This window comes from Drosophila ficusphila, unplaced genomic scaffold (genome assembly GCF_018152265.1).
Source record: "Drosophila ficusphila isolate 14025-0441.05 unplaced genomic scaffold, ASM1815226v1 contig_256, whole genome shotgun sequence".
NCBI lineage: Eukaryota > Metazoa > Arthropoda > Insecta > Diptera > Drosophilidae > Drosophila > Drosophila ficusphila.
The window spans coordinates 80,334-101,683 of record NW_025064156.1 but is presented as its reverse complement, the minus strand read 5'-3'; the positions used below and the strand labels follow the sequence as shown (position 1 = coordinate 101,683).

General features: G+C 40.4%; 1 pseudogene; it reads right to left on the bottom strand.

Moving 5' to 3' along the window:
• Positions 1 to 290: 290 nt before the first annotated feature.
• On the bottom strand, positions 291 to 2,819 carry LOC122319853 (annotated as a pseudogene).
• Between the last annotated feature and the right edge of the window lie 18,531 nt (positions 2,820 to 21,350).

Genomic DNA, 21,350 nt, shown 5'->3' with positions numbered 1-21,350 from the left:
GTTAAGTGTTACGAATTCAAAAATATCCGCCAAGTTAAAGGGCTCCTTAAATATATCGATTGTATCGAGTTAAATACATCCCTACAAATTATAACCTAAAAAGCTGTAGAAGAGTGTGAATAAACATGAGTTTGATTTGCTAAGAAATATTGCGAATTTACTGTCCTTTTTAACTACAGAAGTTAAAGATATAATATTTACTTCTTGAAGCCGATTTGCAGGGGGCAGGGCATTAAAATCTTGGCAGTAATGAATGGAGTGACCAGAAGCATTACAATCCAAGGGTTAATATTTGTGGCAACAAAAGCGGATCTACGAGAATTAGATGTTCCGTTGTGTCCCACCTGATTGCCAGACGCATAGCTTGCCATGGCGAAATCCATAGTCTCCAGTGTTCTGCATCGCTGCTCCAAAAATGATGCCATGGATTCCCACGTCGGAATTAGATTGATGAATACTGGATCCTCTAAACGCTCCTCCCAATTGGCCTGGCTCGCAGGATCTAGCTTTTGAAGCAGTATTTGAACGATGATGCATCCTGCGATTTGTTCCGTAGTGCCCAATCCCTTTAGAGCACGAATATGAGCGTTAAACTTATCGGACAGCTCACGAAGCATCGAGACGGAACCACTCTGCACTGCCTTAAGCCCCAGGATCTCAGTAATGTGTGCCTGAAAAACTAAACGACGATTATCAAATCTTTTTTGCAATAAGTCCAATGCCACAGAATAATTTCTATCCGAAATTTCCAGAGAGCGGATGGTTTCCAACGCAGAATCCCTCAGGCATGAACGTAGATGCTGCAGCTTTTCTATGTTGGTCAGGTCAGGATGACTATCTATGATGGTTGTAAACAAAGAATAGAAATCTGCCCAATTCGCATAACCTCCAGCGAATTTCGGAAGTTCAAGAGCGGGAAGTGGAATAGCTCGGCGCAGAGCTTGTCGCTGTTGATGGCCGAAATAACCGTACGTATTACCATCAGCAAAGGTTGACTGCTGAAGCAATTGCGAGGAGCGCTTTGTGATCTCTGATCGAACCGTTGACTTAAGAATTACGACGACGTCATCAAATTTCTCGTCCAAGTCGTTTTCAATTTCGTCGAAATCCAATTCCTCAAGCTCGCTGAGAATCTTTTTAAATGCTCCTTGAAGCTCCTCGATAAGCTCCAACCTCACATGAAGGCTAGAATCGTCAAACGAATTCAACGCCGAACTTGACAGAGATTCTATTAAACGCTCCACTCTATTAAATAATGATTTTGCCTTGCGCTTCAGAAACGTCACCCTGTTTGAGCTGCTATTGCCGGTGACGCTTACCGAATTTTCTGTTGACATGTTAAGCAGCAACAACAACTACAAAAACTGCAGCAGACTCGGTCGGCAAAATTCGGCTTAGCGGGAAGATGAGCGCAAAGAGTAATACCGAAAACAGTTCGCTACTGGTCTATGTACCGCCTTACGCACAAGCTTGAGTAATATTATTTACACAAATCAACTTATACAAATTTGATTTGTTTATGGCCGGCCAACCACTGCAGCACCGATAAAAAGAGATATGCAGCTGGTAAAATAAATTAATTCTTGTGACTTGCACTGGGTATTTTTATGCACAAATCACGTCGGGCTCACCAAATGTTGAGCTAATAAGCTTTTTATTAGCTGTTGAAGTAATTATGCACGAAGAAAATTTTGTTTTCGAATTCTGTAGCAGCGATTTTATTTCGACGAAAATGAGTTATAAATGTTCCGCGAGATCGAAAAGAAGTAATGCAATTCAAATTGAGACGCGGATCAGCCGATTGCTGACCCAAAGTAGAAGCCGACAAGCAACGAGAGAGAGCAAATAGAAAGATAAAGAGAGAGAGAGCGATGGTAATTATGCAGATAAGCTAAGAGCTAGCATTAAGAGATCCTAAATATCTGCTGCGGCTGGATGACCCGACAATAAAAAAACGTACTTGCTAAACTGTTCTTGTTATATAAATTTGAAATAATACATGTTTTTTGTCTATATTTCGAACGTCTTTTTTATGTTTAGCTAAAGTTTTAGTAGTGACGCCACAAAAATCCACAAATAAGTTGTATACCAATGTGTTTGCCTGACTCTAAAGATAATAAATGTGTAAATTTTTTTTGCAGAAATTTGCAGATGTGCTTAAAATCGTAAAAATTCTAACACCGTCTTAACTTTTTTAGGGTCAGTTTTGCACTACAAAAATTTGTTTTCGCTCGTGGGCTTGTTGTGCTGTTCTTCGTATTGCCCTGTCTTCGTCTTTTGAGTTTGTGTTTATTAACAGTTTTTTCATTTATTGATTTCTTTTTTATTTGATTTCTTTTTTCTTTTTGTTTACTCCCTTGCTTAAAAATTGAATAGGTTCCTTTTATTTTTATTATTATTCTCACGTTTATATGTTTTTAATGTATGGTGCAGCGAAGAGGGTAGCGCCGTCGAAAGGCGAACAAAATTGATTGAGGGTATAGAAGCGAATATTATAAAAAAAAGGCTATATTGTTGACAAGAGTGAAGTGCTTGTAAATAACTTACAGTATGATTATTAGCCTGATCTGATCTATAGGACTGCTCTCTCTATTTATAATATTTTTATAGATTTTTTGTGAAAGTTTCATAGCGATAGCACATCTAGAAGTATTTATGGCCGCGGTTGCATACAAGCCCGACCACGGTGCATTGCCATCTTAAGCGACGCCTACTCACCAAAGCAGGAAGGTGTCTGGCACCAAAGTAGCGAAGACAGAGCAGCCATCTGGAGCTGTAGTCAACCGCCAGCACAGCTCACCCATAGGAAAGCATCCCATTGCTTTGCAAGAGCCCGATATAAGAGCACCTATATCTATAGCTGCTACATACCCCCAAGAATCCCGTTGCCAGACTTCCAAAGAATATTACAAGAAATAGCTCAAGATGCAAATGCGAAATCTCCTGTCATCATCGCTGGCATCGCCTGTCTGCCTACTGAACTCTGGAAATGCGAGCACCTACTGCAGTGCAGGACGCGAATCCATCATAGACATAACATTTGCGAGTCCTGATGCCCTTGCGCCAGGTGGGGTACAAAGACAGCACGTTCAATAGAAATGTGTTCCTCAGCAGCTTTCAGGAAATCAGTATGGCAGGTGACTCAAACGCTTGTGCAGCTAACATGGCAGACGTCATAAAATCAGCATGTGATGCATCAATGGAAAAGGCATATACTGGAGGTAACAGGCGCTGTCCGGTCCCTTGGTGGAATGAGAAAATATCGCGTGCTCGAAATGAATGCCACTCAGCAAAGCGACGACTGCAGAGATCAAGAGGAAGACCCCATTTTGACCAAAACCTAGGTATCCTCAGAGGGAAACGAAGGCTGCTCAGTCACCTGATCAAGCGAAGCAAATCGGCATGCTTCCATAAGTTTGCCCATAGGCAAACTTAGTAGACAGCCAATGCCAACATGCCCAACGCAGCTGGAACACATCGTTACCACACTGTTCCCCCGGCAGGCACCACTTATACCTCTTATGGGCCTGACCCCCGAGGTAGAAGACTGGGCGCTTACTAACACAAACGAAGTGCTGGAAATAGCGGCGAAGCTCAAGGCGAAGAAGGCACCTGGGCCTGACGGCATACCCAACACGGCCCTAAAGACCATAATTGCCGCACGTCCAGATACATTCATCAAATGGATTGGTGAATGCACAATTCCGCGAAGATGGAATTGGATTTCCCAAGCCGGGAAAACAGCACGAGGACCCGTCAGCCTATGCTGGACACGATTGGCAAGATCCTGGAAAGACTGATCTGCAACCGTATATAGGACGAGCTTGAAAGCGGGCAAGGACTCTCAAACCATCAATACGCCTTCCGTAAGCATCGGAGTACAACCGATGCCATTGGTGAGTTAGTTAGGATTGCTAGTACCGCTATTGAAGGTGAACGTAACAAAAAGGAGTACTGCCTAGTATGCACGTTGGATATACAAAATGCCTTTAATTCAGCGAACTGGAGCAAAATCATTGAGGCCCTGATACAAAAAGAAATCTCGCCGTATCTGATAAAGCTAATTGAAAGCTACTTTGAACAGCGCACACTGTTGACGACACGGACACGGGTGAGAAACAACAGCAGATAACCGGTGGAGTCCCCCAAGGTTCTGTGCTTGGCCCCCTCCTCTGGAATATTATTGCTGAACAATAATCAGAAGCAGTGGTGATAAGCAGCACAAAGAAGGTAGAGAAACATTCATCAAGTACCTGGGGATAGTGATTGACCACAGGCTTAAGTTTAGCCAACACCTGGAATATATTAGCCGTAAGGCGGCAACAGTAACCACCGCCACAAGCAGGATCATGGCAAAAACCAGAGGCCCTAAACAGCAAAGCCGCCAACTCCTAGCTGGAGTAGTCACCTCCACCATATTATATGGCTCGGTGGTCTGGGCTTCAGCGTTGAACACTCCTTCTTACAGCCGGGAGTGCCAAGGGGTATACAGGAGATGTGCCCTTAGAGTTGCCTGCTGTTTTCGAACTCTATCCGAGACAGCAGCCCTCCTGGTTGCTGGGATGATTCCTTTAGATCTGTTGGCAGCTGAAAGAAGTCGCGGCACCATAGTCAATCAGGACCAAATAGATGCTACAATTGTGCATTGGCAAGCACCAAACGCAAATTGGACTAGGCGACTGGTAAAGAACGTTCGGCCCTGGCTCAAGCGTCGCCATGGCCAGGTGAACTTCTATCTGTCACAATTTTTGGCAATTTTTTTTTTTGTTTTCCCCGCTTAGCATCATAAAAATGTCAAAGCTTTATTTGCCCGCTTCTTGTTGCTGTTTTTTTACAGTTTTCGTCCTTGTTCTTTTTGTTGTTGTTGTTGCCATTGTTGTTGGCTCGGTGGCGGCTAGTTGGAGTGTCATTGGCTGGAACGTAGGCATGAATCTGTTATTTTATCCTCGCCTTGAATGTGCAACACACACGGCGTATAAGTAATGTGAACAAAAACACAACACAATAAATCGATGGTGAAGGGGGAAAAAGAGGGGTAGCAAAAATCTTTGAAAGAAAGGGGTAAAAACTATATTTTTTTTGGTTTTGCATAAGAAAAATTTTTTACATTTTCTCATTATTCTCCAATTACTTTAGCTTGTATTTTAAACTTAGGAAATTATTTGCTTATTAAAAATGGATATTTTCTTTTTCTATTCTGTTTTGTTTATAATATAAGTTTTAATGTATAACTAGTGTTATTTGGTCAATTTCTCTTTTGACTATTTTTAATTTCTCAAGCCAATCCAACACTCCTCATCTTACAAGGAAATTAAAATCCTTCTCCGATTGCTGTTAATTTTCCATTCACTTTTATCTCTCCATCATCCAGCAATTCTTCATCTACCACTTTTCATCGCCCGCCTTGCCCGCCCCTCCCCCAATTGGACGAACCCCCGCCCACCGCCAACCGCCCACTGACATTCCCGCTGAGCAACCAAATTAACAAACATCAATCACAATGCAAAAAATTTCCATTTTAATTTGAACGAAACTTTAAAGAGTTGTGTCAGTTATTTTAAAGCCAATTTTCATAGCTAAAAATAAAGTAAAAAAAAAAAACACAAAAAAAAATAGGAAAGGTCTGTTGGTGGAAAAGCGAAGCTAAAAATACCCAAAAGTGGTTGGCCAACGGAAAAAATTTACAATTTTTCACTCCACCCGGGAGCATAGAGCCTCTACAATTTTTTGTAGAGGATTCAATAATCAATGACTTTCGATCGAACTGGTGATTAGCCAGTAGCGTTTTATCCCAGCGGTGGGGTTGCCACCTGGCGCCATCTAGGAGGGACGAAAGTTCTATTATTGTGTCCATAGTAACGTGGACAAGGGGGTGTGCGGAGTCGGGGAGCCGAAATTTGTTACTATTGTTAAGTGAGCGATAGAGCATAAAAGTGGTGGAGATTTGAAAAAAAGAGGCCGTTTCTTTTTCTCGGGGGCCTTCCGGATCGGAGTCCAGCGCTCTACGTACCACCGATCCCCCACAACGGCCAACGGAAAATCTCTGTCAAAATGCCTTTGCTCATGTTTGGAGTATATCAATCGGTTCGTTGTCTCCCTCTCCCTCTCTCATGCTCCTTGTGGAAAAGTAAAATGACAGATATAGGCTCACAGTTTTTAATACAATAACGTTGTTAAAACAATGTTGGGGTTTCTACCGGTGCCACTTAACTCGCTTCCTTAGGAGTCGGGACATAGACTGGACGGTAAAAGTGAAATCCTGGACAAAGAACCGGTACCAGGATGCGATACCCAGGTGGCAACGAAGTTCCTTATTTTTGCTTCACGCAGTCGTCGACAGACTTCCCGGAGGATCTTGGTATGATCTTCCCAAGTCGCACCGATGACGATGATTTCATTCAAAAAGGCGTAGGCGTGCGGCTTCATGTCTTGTCCAATGACGCTGTCGAGAGAGCTTTGAAATGTCGCTGGTGCAGAATAGAGTCCGAAAGGCATGACTTTCCGGGGGAACAGTCCACACCCGGGCACGGGAAACGCTGTGCATTCACGGCTAGCGTCCGCCACGGCAATCTGCCAATATCCATTCTTCAGATCCAGCGTGGAGATAAAACGTCCGTTTTTTAAGCGTTCCAGGATGTGATTGGTGCACGGGAGTGGGTACGCATCGGATAGTCGACGCACATCCGTATATCTCCGGTCTTCTTCCGGACTAGTACCAATGGAGCGCTGTGTGGACTTCTTGATGGCTCGATTGGGTCGTCTCGTTGTATTTCATCCACTTGTTCATTGGTGATCCTCCTCATGGCCGAGCTTTTCGGATAATACCACTTTTTAACTTTTTAACGCAGAGAGTGATGGTATGTTCCGCAGTTATCGTAGGTCCGCTGAACTTGTCGGAAAGCTGTAACTCACACTGTAGGAAGTGGGTGGATGCCAGTGGTTGGGATGAGTCCTCCGATGCGATGGGCAGATGGATGAGGTATTGTTGCTATGGGTTGCTCCTATCGTAGTCGTCCACTTGCCTCCGCCTGTGGGGCGTCAGCGAGAGGTGTTCTTGGTCCTAGTGCTAGCGGTGTTCACTTGCGGCTGTGTGTTTTTTGCCTCTGGGATGGCTGTTCCTTGGGTTCCCGTGGTATGGCCTTCTACAGGGTCCGACTTTGTCTGCCGTCCCGATTTGTCCAATGGGACATAGGACCTCAGTGCGGGTGTGGGGGTTCCTTGCTTTTCCGTGGTATGGCCTTCCGATCCTGGGGCACCTTCTTGAATACCCAACTGCAGACTTGTCTGCAGATCAGGGCTACGTGGATGCTGCAGAGAAAGTCAAGGCCGAGGATCAAACTATCTAAGATAGTTGACAAGATCAACAGGGTCGTGCCTACAGATTCGTTAATCAAACAAGCTTCTGCCAGCAGAGCCTCCTGCTTCTGGCATCGGTGAGGTGGACCGACTGGTGTTGTCTTCAGAGTCAGTGCCTCCGGATAAATGTCCCCCAGCGCGGTTTGCTCCTCCAATAAATCGTGGTCGTAGTTCGTCTACTTGACCATTTGGCTTAAGTCCTAAATCCTTTTGTAGAGCTTTTAGCTTTACCCCCAAAATTGTGGTCGTAGATTCCCTGCCGGGCGTGGGCGAAAATTTCCTTTCTTCCAGCGGAACTGGTTTCCGCTCTACGTCTTCCGACACTTTCCCACCAATTAGCTTTGCATAGCTCGGCCCGCACCCGCGGGCTTTTAAGCAGTTGGGCTCTGGTGTACGAGTTAACATACCCCTAGTTAACATACCCCTCTCACTGGCCACATGATAACAGCGGACCCGGAGTTAACATGCCATAGTTAACATACTCCTGTCACTGGCCACAGGATAACAGCAGACCCGGCAACCCTAGCGCTGATGGACAACAACAAACCGCCAACATGCCAGAACTCTGACGAACACTGATATTTTCTCTAATCACTTTGTAATAAAGATTCACTTTTATTTTGTACTCCGAACAACACGGTCGTTTTCCTTACAAGCTTCTTTTCCAGCGGTTTCCAGGGCGAAATTCGCTAATGGGAGACACCCTTGTACTCCCTCGGTCACAGGACTGTGACTGGCGCAGCCGGACTACGAACAAGGGATTAACAATGCCCACTACGCTTATCGTTCCAATTTCTTGAGGTGAGGGAACAGGTGACAGCGTTTGTGGTGAAAATTTTAGTAGTGCAAATGGGAGTTCAGAAAGGAAGGCACAGCAAGCAGCGTGGCCACCAGTTAACATAAGGGGATGACACACAAAGATGTGCAAAAATCATATATCCACAGACAAAGAAAACACGAAACAAACGAAATCAATTTCTAATTGCCACACAAGCGACGGTATATGTGTACAAGAATTACAAGAATTATACTAACAAGTTGCTATGTGTAACGACCGTATATGTGTACTTCAATCGCTGAAAAGGCACCGGGACCGTATATACATAGCAACTCTAAAACAAAACAAAAAGAAAGCACACCAAATATGCTCAAGAAATCTATTTTAGACGTCTCAAACTGCCGTGTGTGGTGACCGTGTGTGCGGAACAACTTACAAAAATTATACTAACAAGTTGCTATGTGTGACGACCGTATATGTGTACTTCAATCGCTGAAAAGGCACCGGGACCATCTATACATAGCAACTCTAAAACAAAAAAAAAAGAAAGCACACCAAATATGGTCAAGAAATCTAAAATTAGACGTCTCAAACTGCCGTGTGTGGTGACCGTGTGTGTGTGTCGGAGAGCACTTGGCATACCTATGTGAGAGAAGGGTAAAATCATGCCTATTTTTGGGCATTTCATCAGGATAGCACTTTCACCACTATGGTAATGTCACACCGACTAATAGATGCACTGTGTATAGACAGCCTGGCGTCGATGTCGTAGTATGTGTTTTGTGGCTTTGTGAGGAAGTTTTTGTCGCAGCGATAACCTTGCGTCGAAAAGCACCTGGTGTGCGTAAATAAGAAAGTATTAAAAGAATGCCTCTAAAAGGAAGTTAAATCAGTCGAAAATTAAATATCCTTGTGAACAGAACCCGTCGGAAGCAGTAGAAGTTAAATCAGTGAAACATTAAATTGTCTTGTGACCCAAACTTGTGAAAAAAGTAAGAAGTTAAATAAGTGGAACATTGAATTGATTTGTTACCAAAACTCGCCGGAAAATCACCGACCCGCTAGTGAATATTTAAACCCCTAAATCGCCGACAAAACACCGGACGGTCCCGCACACAGTGGTTTACGAAGACAAAAGTAAGTTGAGTGATTAACGACCGTATATGTGTACAACAATCGCTGTTAAGGCACCGGGATCGTTTCCATATATCAACTTACGTAAACGCATAAAAATAATAAGTAAATAATAAACAAAAAATAATAAAAACAATAATACTATAAAAAAGGAATTACTAAATTAAACCTGCTGAAAAAAAGAAAAAAATCAGGTAACAGTAAAAACCTTTTCCTGACGTTGGCTTATACGCTGTTGAAATATTTTTTGAACACTACGAACAACAAAAAAAAAACACATAAAGAAAAATAAAATAAAATCAATAAAATGAATAAAAATTTAATTATATGTTTAAAAAAAAAAAAAAAAAAAAAATAGAATAAAGAAAATTAAAAGAAAAGAAAGAAACGACAGAACAATCCACAAACAACTTAACGCATATTGTTGTCACTTGTTCACTAACCTCTAAAAAACACTCTATTTAATATTTATTTAAATCAAAGATATTACAGTTGAACTCGATAACATCCATGAAAAATAACCGGGAGAGGTGGAAGGCAACGCAGCACTACTACACAACCAACGAATACTAAACACAGGGAACCAAGGAAAAGAGGAAACTGCGTAGCGGATACACACACACAGGTTTTCCTTTATTTTAGAAAAATAGACATACGCAAATAAAATCCCCGTAAAATAAATATAAACACCCTGCAGTTCCAAAACTGCTTTGTCGTCGATGAAATGTGCGAAGCCGCACCGACGACAGCGGGGGTAGGAACCGTTGCCGCAACGGCGCCATTTCATAGAGACATTTTATATGGCATTGCCGTTTTCGGTATACATGTGTTCTAAGAGTGAGCAAGAGAGGGAAACTTAGGAACATCCCTTTTCCTTTCCTACACACATGATTGGTAATTGCCACAATTCACTTGTGAACAGCCAGAACTGCAGGGCATATATATACGAAGAAGCCCCGTACATACATACATACATTTACTAACACACAAACATAGATACATACATAGTATCAAATATTTTAACACAGCATATAATATTCCTATACTACAAAAATACACATACATATTATTAATATAGACATATATATAATTACAACTTAAGAAATTATTACAACCTATATACATACCATTACCATACCCTTATATATAAGTTTTTCGCGATTATTTGCAAACGTAAATATAAATTCCTTTAAAAAAAAAAGCCACCACTAGTAACACAGTTAGGGGCAGACTAGGGCTAAGGAGCGGGTCTAGACTGTCCGAGATAAGAGAAGCGGTAGTAAGGAAAGAGAAGACCAATTAGATCAATCCCAAAGTAATAGCCCCTCCAACGCTATGGATTCCGGTAACGCATCAGGGCCACTAAGTCCCACCGTTAACAATTCCGGAACTTATACAAACACAAGCCTGAATCTACAACAAATACTAGCCCTCGTACATCAGCTACCCACCTACGAAGGACCGCCTGACAATCTTGATAGATTTATAAATAGAGTAGAGCAGCTACTTTCGTTAGCCGAATCAGTGGGCCAAGCAGCATGCGGACAGTACTTACTTGGAACTATCCGTGACAAAATTAAAGGTAGGGCGGATGAAGCGCTGAGTGTTTGTGATGTACTCCTCAGTTGGGATGACATCAAAATAAATCTTAAGCGACTATACTCTAGCAAGAAAACTGAAGAAATGCTTGTTAGAGAGCTACACAACCTTCCGGACGGACTCAGTATGGGAAAACTATATTTTACAGCTACGAAAATAAGAAGCGAATTAATGTCACTGGCCAGAGAAGCAGACCCAAGTGGACACTCCCTCACGGCCAAACGTGACCAATATGACAGATTCTGCCTGAATACATTTTTAGTTGACTTAAAGGACCCACTTAGGTCAGCCATCAGGAACCAAAGGCCAGAGACAATCGAGAAAGCGTACGAGTACGGGCAGATTGAAATAAACTTCTCTAAAAACTTGAATAAAAACCAAGAAAACCGACTTCGCAACAGCTCGATGTACAGGAATCACCCATACGCGAAAGGACAACCAAACAATAGTGACTACAATAGCCGCTACATACCACGACAAAAGAACTATAGTCATGTACAACGACATGATAACAACAACAATTACAACAATAGTCGCTTTACACAGCTACAACCCAATTTCAACAAAGATAATAGTGGTAATTTTCCACTGCGCCAACAGAACTTTAACAACCATAATAATGAAAGACGCTTCACACCTCAACAGAATTTCAAAAATGATGGTAATGGTCGACACGATAGACAAACTTTGGGCAGGAACCCCTTCCTCAACAACAACAAACCAGATCAGGCCCTAAACCACCAAGACAGGAACAACCATAATCCAAGTGCTCCCCTATGTAACATCAACGATGATGAAAATTTTTTACTAGAAGCCTCGGGAAGCCAGTCGGTTACATAAGCTAGAAGTCACACGGATCTTCCTTGCCATTTGTTTTCCTATCACCAAACTCAATTTTGTCAAACCCTCTCAAATTCCTAATAGACACTGGATCTACCTACTCATTCATAAATCCAGAACTTATTAAGGGAGACTACATCAAAAAACTAACCTCTGATATCAATATCCACACTGTTCTCAATACATTCAAAATTCAAGAATATACAGATAGAATAAATTTCAAACAATTCGAAAAAATGTCCAATTTCAAGTTCTTACTATTTAATTTCCACCCACACTTCAATGGCCTCCTAGGCATGGATTTCCTATCCGGCCTAAATGCAAAAATAAACTTTGCCGACTCCATACTAGAAACACCAGAAACCGCCATCCCAATTCTCACAAGAGCAAACCCTGTAGACACACTACACACTCTACCAGAAAATACTAAAATGCGATTACCGCTCCCAGTAAACTTCATGCAGGGAGACTTTATATGCGAAACCACGATTTTGGATAATCAAATATCCATAACAGGCGGCTTATACACCGCAATCGCCGGATCCGCCTATTTTGAAGTTTGCAATAACTCAAGTCAAACCCAAACACTTTACCTCGAAGAACCGTTACAAGCAGAAGAATTTTCCCCAAGAACCCACCAATACTTAAATTGCATGTCCGCGGCAACAGAAACAGAATGCCCAAACGATCAGCAATTAAACATTCAGACAGAACACCTCAACAACGAGGAAAAACAACAAATACTCAAACTATGCAAATCATACAAAAAACTCTTCCATGACGAAAACAATCAACTAACGTTCTCTAACGCCGTCAAACACTCTATACCAACAACAGATAACATACAGATTCACACGAAATCTTACCGTTACCCATTTGTGCATAAAGACGAAGTTCGAAAACAAATTTCAAAAATGCTCGAAAAAAACATAATCAAAAACAGCCATTCCCCTTGGAGTGCACCCGTGTGGGTCGTACCAAAGAAAAGTGACGCCACAGGCAAAAAAAAATGGCGCTTGGTAATCGATTTTCGGAAATTAAATGAAAAAACTGTCTCCGATAGATACCCTATACCGAACATTGCAGATATACTGGACAGCATAGGAAAGACCATGTATTTCACAACACTAGACTTAGCAAGTGGCTTTCACCAAATTCAAATGAACCCACGCGACGCAAGCAAGACAGCATTCACCGTTGAAAATGGTCATTATGAGTTCACGAGAATGCCTTTCGGTTTAAAGAATGCTCCTGCCACATTCCAACGCGTTATGGACAACGTCTTAGGTGACTTAGTCGGTAACGTCTATCTCGTCTATCTCGACGACATAATAGTATTCTCACCGTCACTCCAAAAACATATATCAGATATTAAATCTGTTTTCACAAAACTCCAAAACGCAAATTTAAAAATCCAACCGGGCAAGTGTAATTTTTTAAGGAAGGAAATCGACTTCCTCGGACACATTGTCACCCAAGAAGGAGTCAAACCAAACCCACTTAAGATTCAAGCCATCAAGGATTTTCCCTGCCCAAAGACATCTAGGGAAATTAAATCATTTTTAGGACTATTAGGGTATTACAGAAAATTCATAAAGGACTTCGCAAAAATAACTAAACCCATAACGCGACAGTTAAAAGGAAAAAAATCTATAATAATAGACGATGAATTTAAACAAGCATTCGAAACGTCGAAAGACCTTCTTTGTAACGACCCCATACTCATATACCCTGACTTTAACAAACCGTTCACGTTGACCACAGACGCAAGCAATTATGCGATTGGCTCTGTGCTGTCACAAGGCCCAGACACTAATGACAGACCCATATCTTTCGCTAGCAGGACATTATCGGACACGGAAATCCGCTATTCTACGATAGAGAAAGAAATGCTAGCTATCATTTGGTCTGTAGGTCATTTTAGACCATACCTTTTCGGGCGTAGATTCAAAATAGTCACGGACCACAAGCCATTAATATGGCTAGAAAATCTGAAAGGCCAGAATCCAAAACTACTCCGATGGAAAACTATCCTGGCGTCTTACGACTATGAAGTCGTATACAAAAAAGGGTCGCAAAACGTAGTTGCCGATGCACTCAGCAGAATCGAGCCAAATTTAAACATAAACGAAGACCCACAAATTATACCGATCGTTTCACAACCAATAAATCATTTCAATAATCAAATAATATTTCGTACCGGTTCAACAACTTCAAGACAAGTAGAAACACTATTTGTACATAAAACAAGACACACAATCACAGAACCCGTGCATACTTTCGACTCCGTTACAAACACTCTTCAAAAAATCCTGAAGCCCAATAAAACATTTGCAATATTTGCACCAGACGATATTTTCAAAATAATAGAAGAGTCCTATAATAACTATTTTTTCGAAAATGACTTGTACAAAATTTCCCGCTGCAAAATATGGCTAACCGATATCACTAATCCCCACGACCAGGAAAACAAAATTCGTGCATACCACTTTAATACCAATCATAGGGGGATAGATGAAACATATAACCATTTAAAAAGAGACATTTATTTTCCACATTTAAAAGACATTATCACAAAAATTATAAAAAATTGCGATACCTGCTTAACCCTCAAGTACGATAGACACCCCCATAGACCATTACTGCAAGCCCCAACAGCCCCAGAGGGACCATTGGCGGTCGTGCATATAGACATATATTTCATTAACAATACTTGTAACCTCACCATTGTAGACAAATTCTCCAAGCTAGCGCAAGCCTACCCCCTTAGCAATAGGAATACAATAAAAATCGCCGACGCCCTGTTACAATTCATAAGTCATTACGGCACACCAAAGGAAATAATTTTCGACCAGGGAGCGGAATTTTCGGGGAGTTTATTCAACGACCTCTTATCCCAATTTCAAATAAGAGCTCATACAACTTCATTTCAACAATCAACGGGCAACGCTTCTGACGAAAGACTGCATTCCACCTTAACCGAACTATACAGGATAATCATGAACAAAAGAAAGGAAGCACGTCTTGAATGCGGGCATGACCAAATACTCACAGAAGCAGTTGCAACATATAACAATGCAATACACTCAAGCACTTCCTATACCCTTTCGAGCTCTTCCACGGAAGAACTCACATATTCAATAAAACAATAACATTCGACAATCACCACGATTACCTTAAGAAATTAAACGAATTTAGAAAAGACATACACCCAAAAGTACAGGAACATTTAAATGCGACCACAGAAAGGAGATTGACTAAATTAAATGAGGACAGAGAGACACCAGTCCAAGTCGAAACTAATGATACGGTATTTAGAAAAGAAAACCGTAGAAACAAGTTAACACCTAGATTTTCACTACATAAAGTAGATAGAGACGAGGGTACCACCCTTCTAACAACTAAAGGTCAAAAGTTACATAAACAAAAAATTAGAAAAACAATTAAAAAAATTACAAACACCGGATGACAAGCTTAAACAACAAATGATAACACCGACACATACTAAATGACCGCCCAACCCTTAAAGTATCATTAGAAGCCCTACCAAACAATATCAAACAGGTAGAAGTAAAAAAGAAATACATCCTAGTTGCATACCCAAATCTACCTCGGGAAACCTAGATGACAACGACGGGTAAAACTTATTAGAAGAAATGAAAATATTCCAATATACAAACACTATTCAACAAAGACATATTTATCAAACTAAGTAATATAAAAACTTACATTAACAAGAAACAATCAACGAAATTTGTTTTTTCTCTTTAAAAACGCACAAAACTCTTTCATTAATGAACTCGATAGCTGACAGCCCCTTAGCCAATGAATTATCCCCAAATTGTTATTTAATAAGGAACAAATACAACGTAGAGAATTAATAAGAAAACAAAATATAATGTTAACATTAGATAAAAAACATTTATAAATCATGTTATACCTTCAAAACAACACTCATGTTTAACATTAAGATACCCGTTTTTGATAAAAAATTGTTAAATTTAAAATATCGTCGGAGTTCTTGGCGTACATCTGGCCACCCTTACTCCGATCCGGCCATTTCCCCTCTTTGGCCTTCTCTTCGGACTGGGGGGGGAGGAGTTAACATACCCCTAGTTAACATACCCCTCTCACTGGCCACATGATAACAGCGGACCCGGAGTTAACATGCCATAGTTAACATACTCCTGTCACTGGCCACAGGATAACAGCAGACCCGGCAACCCTAGCGCTGATGGACAACAACAAACCGCCAACATGCCAGAACTCTGACGAACACTGATATTTTCTCTAATCACTTTGTAATAAAGATTCACTTTTATTTTGTACTCCGAACAACACGGTCGTTTTCCTTACAAGCTTCTTTTCCAGCGGTTTCCAGGGCGAAATTCGCTAATGGGAGACACCCTTGTACTCCCTCGGTCACAGGACTGTGACTTACGCGGTGGCGGCGCTGTTAAGGGCTGATGTGCGCAACTGGTGCGCGTCGTGGACACTTGTGGTATGCGGCGTCGCTGATCAATGTTTCGCACGTGGTCATAAAAATGTTCATCTACCGACTAATAGCACAAGGAAACGATGCCAGATACGATTGAAGTCTTGCTACTGTCAATGAGAACAGACGTGTTTTATATCGCTCCGCCGTGTAATTAAAAATACATCGTAAATAGCCGAATTCCATTTCGCGAAAAGACGCTGAGGTAACGCATGGGTACATGTACTCGTGTTGCCCATGTAATTATTTCAAGTTGTGTTCAAATTACGAAAATAAACAATAATACAGCTGATCATAAACAAAGCCAACGTTTAAGAGCACCAGCTCTGTAACGTAGAGCGATAATGGGCAAGGCTCGGCAACAACAACAAGACGAACGTCGGCTCTCGTCAATTAGAATCAACGCTTACTTCTCCATAAGAGCCGAAGAGTTAGAACCAACAACAACTGCAACACTAAAAGTGAGTATGGAGTGAGCACGCTCGCTTTCTCCCGCCTTATTATTTCCAAGCGACGCATCACAAAAACAGCCGTGAAGTGCCCAATGCCCGACCCCCGACCCCTACAACATTACCACCGATCTGCTGATAACAACAAAGACCGGCACAATGCCATCGTTTAAGACGATGACATCGACACTAGCGGCGACAACAACCACTACAACAACCACATCAACTGCAGTTTCTGTTTCGTCAGCCCTTACTGACAAGCTAGCCAATACCCAACCCAAAAATAACAAAAATGTTAATGGATCGTTAATTCAAACCGGAATCGATCGGTACGTGCAAATTAAAAGAAAAGTCACGAAGAAAGTTGATGCCACTGCACCAAACAATGCGCTAACAAGAAATCAATTTTCTATTTTGAGTGTCCCAAAAGAAGATGATACCGCTCAAAAACCTCAGACCAAGCAACTAAGGCCACCACCAATCTTTGTACGTCAGGTAAATTGTTCTGAATTGGTAAAAAAAAATAACTGATCAAATAGGAGCAAACATTTTCTATGTTAAATCCTTTAAAAGGGGTAACATAAATTAAACAAAAATGAACAACGAACAAGACTACCGATCTGTTGCCAAACACCTTGACAACGGAAAAATAAGTTACTACACCTACCAACTTAAAAGTTTCAAAGGACTACAAGTAGTAATAAAAGTCGTCGAAGCAACAGTCCCTATTTACGAGATCATAGCTGGACTTAAAGAAAAGGGCTTTAATGTCAAACAGGCTATGAACATATTAAATACTAGAGGTCCTGTGTCCGCTTCGCTGGTCAACACAATTTAACAACATAAAAGTCAATGTTGCAACATTTTTCAAATATATGGAAGTATAGAAAGATGGTGATTTAACACTTTTCCAGTTTGACTTTTCCACTTGCGGATCACAATCCAGCCCGCACTGCAATATCGGTATATTGTCGCCATTGGTCTAATATCTAAATTTTCATTATCACTGTAGTTCGCAGTGGGGTCATATTGGAATGCCAAGCGATTGAATGATGCCAATGATCTCCATGTGCTCATTTGTCTTTCTTCGCTTAAGTTTTGTGAATATACTGGCTGCTGGTTTGGATGTCTGCGGCCAATGTTTGCACGTCGTCCTCTAAGCATTTTGGACTATGGACAGAGTGGTGAATTTATCCTCAAATGCACGATCCACATAATTTTCACAGTTCAACTTAAATTGAATAAAAATTCTTTTTTTTCACAATTTCACAGTGAACACAAAAATTGAGTTAAAATGCTATGGGAGCGTGTTTGTCAGTGTGATGAGGTAGCAACTCACTTTATATGCGACAATATTGCAATTTTTTTACGGATCCCTAATTCTTTTCAAAATAAATTATAGCCTATTTAACTCCACGATAATATAGCTTTCTATCGGTGAAAGAATTTTTTAAATCGGACCAGTAGTTCCGGAGCCTATTCACTGCAAACAAACAAACAAACAAATTTTACCTCTTTATAATCTATATATATATATACCTATATATTATATATATATATATATATACATATATACAAAAGCAAGTTGTGTTAGTTACACCACTTATAACTTAAGGGGAGGTTCTTTTCTTTTTTTCGAAAATTAAGCAAACTTTGAGAATTAATTGCGGAAAAATGAAAAGACATACGAACTTATGCTTTTGAACTTTTGATTCGTTGTTTATTAACGATTTAAAAAAATTCAATATTCAGGAAATTCAAAATGGCGGCTTCAAAATGGCGGATCTCGTAGACCTCTATTTTTCTGCTTTGTCGAGTGTCGGGCCGCTGGTAGTGAACCGAAATTAAAAATGTAAATTATTTATTAAAATTGATGGAATTTCCTATGCCTTATACCTAACTAGAATCAATTTTGGTATAAATAAACCAATTTTATGGACATTTAAAAAAAATTGACTTTTTTTTTTACTTCGATCTCGTTTAAAAATTATAATTAAACAATTTTTATGCCAATTTTAGGTATAAGGCATACAAAAAAGTATATACTTTCAAAAATTTTTTGAATGAAGGAAATCGGATCAATAGAACGACCCCTGTGCGCGACAAGAGGTTTGAAAACATGGTTCCGAGAAAAACGCGTTTAAAGTTTTTAGAGCGTACCACAGCGCATGTGACATGGGTATGTTTGACACGCTCTAGCTCAAAAAATACGCGTCGTATCGAAATATCCTTTGGCACGTATATTCTAAACATATGTAACTTTCATTTTATTTAAAAAAAAAAAAATCGATTTTTTCAAAAAAAAAAAAAAAAGAACCTCCCCTTAAGAACGGCTGAACAGATTTGGCTGAAAATTGGTAGGAAGGTAGCTTAGAGCCCGGAATAGAACTTAGGGTACTTTTTATTCCGTTCGACATACCAAAAATCGCATATAAACTGAGTTATTACCTCATCACACTGACAAGCACACACTACCATAGCATTTTAACTCAATTTTTTTGAAGTGAATTGAAGTTATTTGTGATTTTGGTGAATTGAAGTGAAGTGAAGTTTTTCGTGCTTTTTGTGAATTGAAGTGAAAGGAAGTTTAATTAATAATGCCGCGACCAAGACGATCGAATCTTTCCCGACAAAGCCGTAATGTAAGAAGACTACGAAATACTGCAAATGGAAGGTCTGAAGAAGAACAAAACATTGAACGTGAACAGAACCGCGTTAGTATGGGTCGACTTCGTGCTTCTCAATCAGCAGAGCAAAGAGAGGCAATCCGTAATACGGCTCGGTTGACAATGCAGAATCGTCGAGCTTACAACAGAGGTCAAGAAATAGATCATTTGCGACGCAGAAGAAATTTATCAAGTGCTGATTTGAATCGAGCAGCGTTTCAATACGATTGCATCACTGATTACAGCTTGCATCCTAGCGTTTGCATTGGGCAAATGGACGTTGTTTGCGAGTATTGCGGTGCACTGAAGTTTTCCGGAGAAACGCCTGGATTATGCTGATTTAATGGTAAAGTTAAATTGCCATTGTTGACTCCGCCACCTGAGCCATTGTATTGTATTTAAGGTTTTTTTTTTTTTTTGTATTACATAGAATAAGTTAAAGAATAACTTACTTTATCTTAGATACAAGGGCAGATTCACCATCGAATTGGATCATTACTACCTTTCGAAGATACACAAAAAAAATTTTTACAAATATATTCATGGGCAACATGGAAGAACAACTTGATCGACGTCCAGCGATCAATGAAGGGATGAAGCGAGCAATTCTTTAAAACTTGCAGTCTGCTTCATGAACATCATGCGATGGTCAGGTTGTTAAGAGTGCTTTAGAGCGCATACCAAATGATGACTATAAAGTTGTCATAAAAGCAGATAAACGACCATCTGGAACACACGAAAGGACATTTAATGCTCCAACAATAGACGAAGTCGCCATCCTGATTGTTGGTGAATACTGGGCAACTGCAACAAATATCTGAAACTCATCGATCTTATGACGCATTGCAATACGCGCTAATGTTTTGGCAAGGAGAAGATGGATATAATTTTAATATTAAAATGATTAATCCATTGAATGGTGAGTATTAGTATCATAATTTATTTCATTTATTTCTAAAAGACACTGATTTAAAATAATGCTTATTAAAAAAAATGGCTAATGTCTGTATTCTTTGCCTTTAAGATTTGCATTTGAAATGGTTTATTATAAAATTTTTAATTTCAGGTGAAGAAACTACAAAGAAAGTTAGCTCAATGAATTATTACGCATCGTTTGATGATTCGTCAAAATACTGACAACTATTTGCTGCGGTTTCGTCGATTGTTTCAGCAGTACTGCGTTGACATGTATGTAAAAATAGAAACTGAACGTTTAACATTCATTAGGTTGAACCAATCCAAACTGCGTTCTGATGAGTACATCCATTTACGTGATGCAGTTAGTACTGAAGAAAATGCAGCTAATATTGGACGACTAACTATTCTGCCAGCGACGTACATTGGTAGTCCACGTCATATGCATGAATATGCATAAGATGCAATGACATATGTTCGTCATAACGGTCGGCCAGATCTTTTTATTACTTTTACCTTTAATCCAAAATGGATAGAAATTACTCAATTGCTGCTTCCCGGATAAACATCAAATTTAAACAACGCGTCTTTGGAGATACTCGATGCTGGATGTATTCAATCGAATGGCAAAAGCGAGGCCTGCCGCACGCACACATTCTTATTTGGTTAGTGGAAAGAATTCAACCTGACCAAATAGATGATATTATATGTGCCGAGATTCCTGATTATGAAGTCAATCCAGACCTACATGACGTTATTACTACAAATATGATTCATGGACCGTGTGGTGCCATCAATCCCCAATCGCCTTGCATGGTCAATGGTAAGTGCTCTAAATGATATCCACGGAAATTAACGGCGGAGACTGTCACTGGCAATGATGGTTATCCGCTGTATCGGCGTCGATCACCAGATGACAACGGTCGAACTGTCACAACGAAAGTGAAAAGAATGGATTTCGTTGTCGACAACAGTTAGATTGTTCCATATTCGCCACTTATTTCTAAAACGTTCAAGACACATTGCAACGTTGAATACTGCAATTCAGTTAAGTCCATAAAATATATTTCCAAATATGTCACGAAAGGCAGTGATATGGCGGTTTTTGGATTGCAATC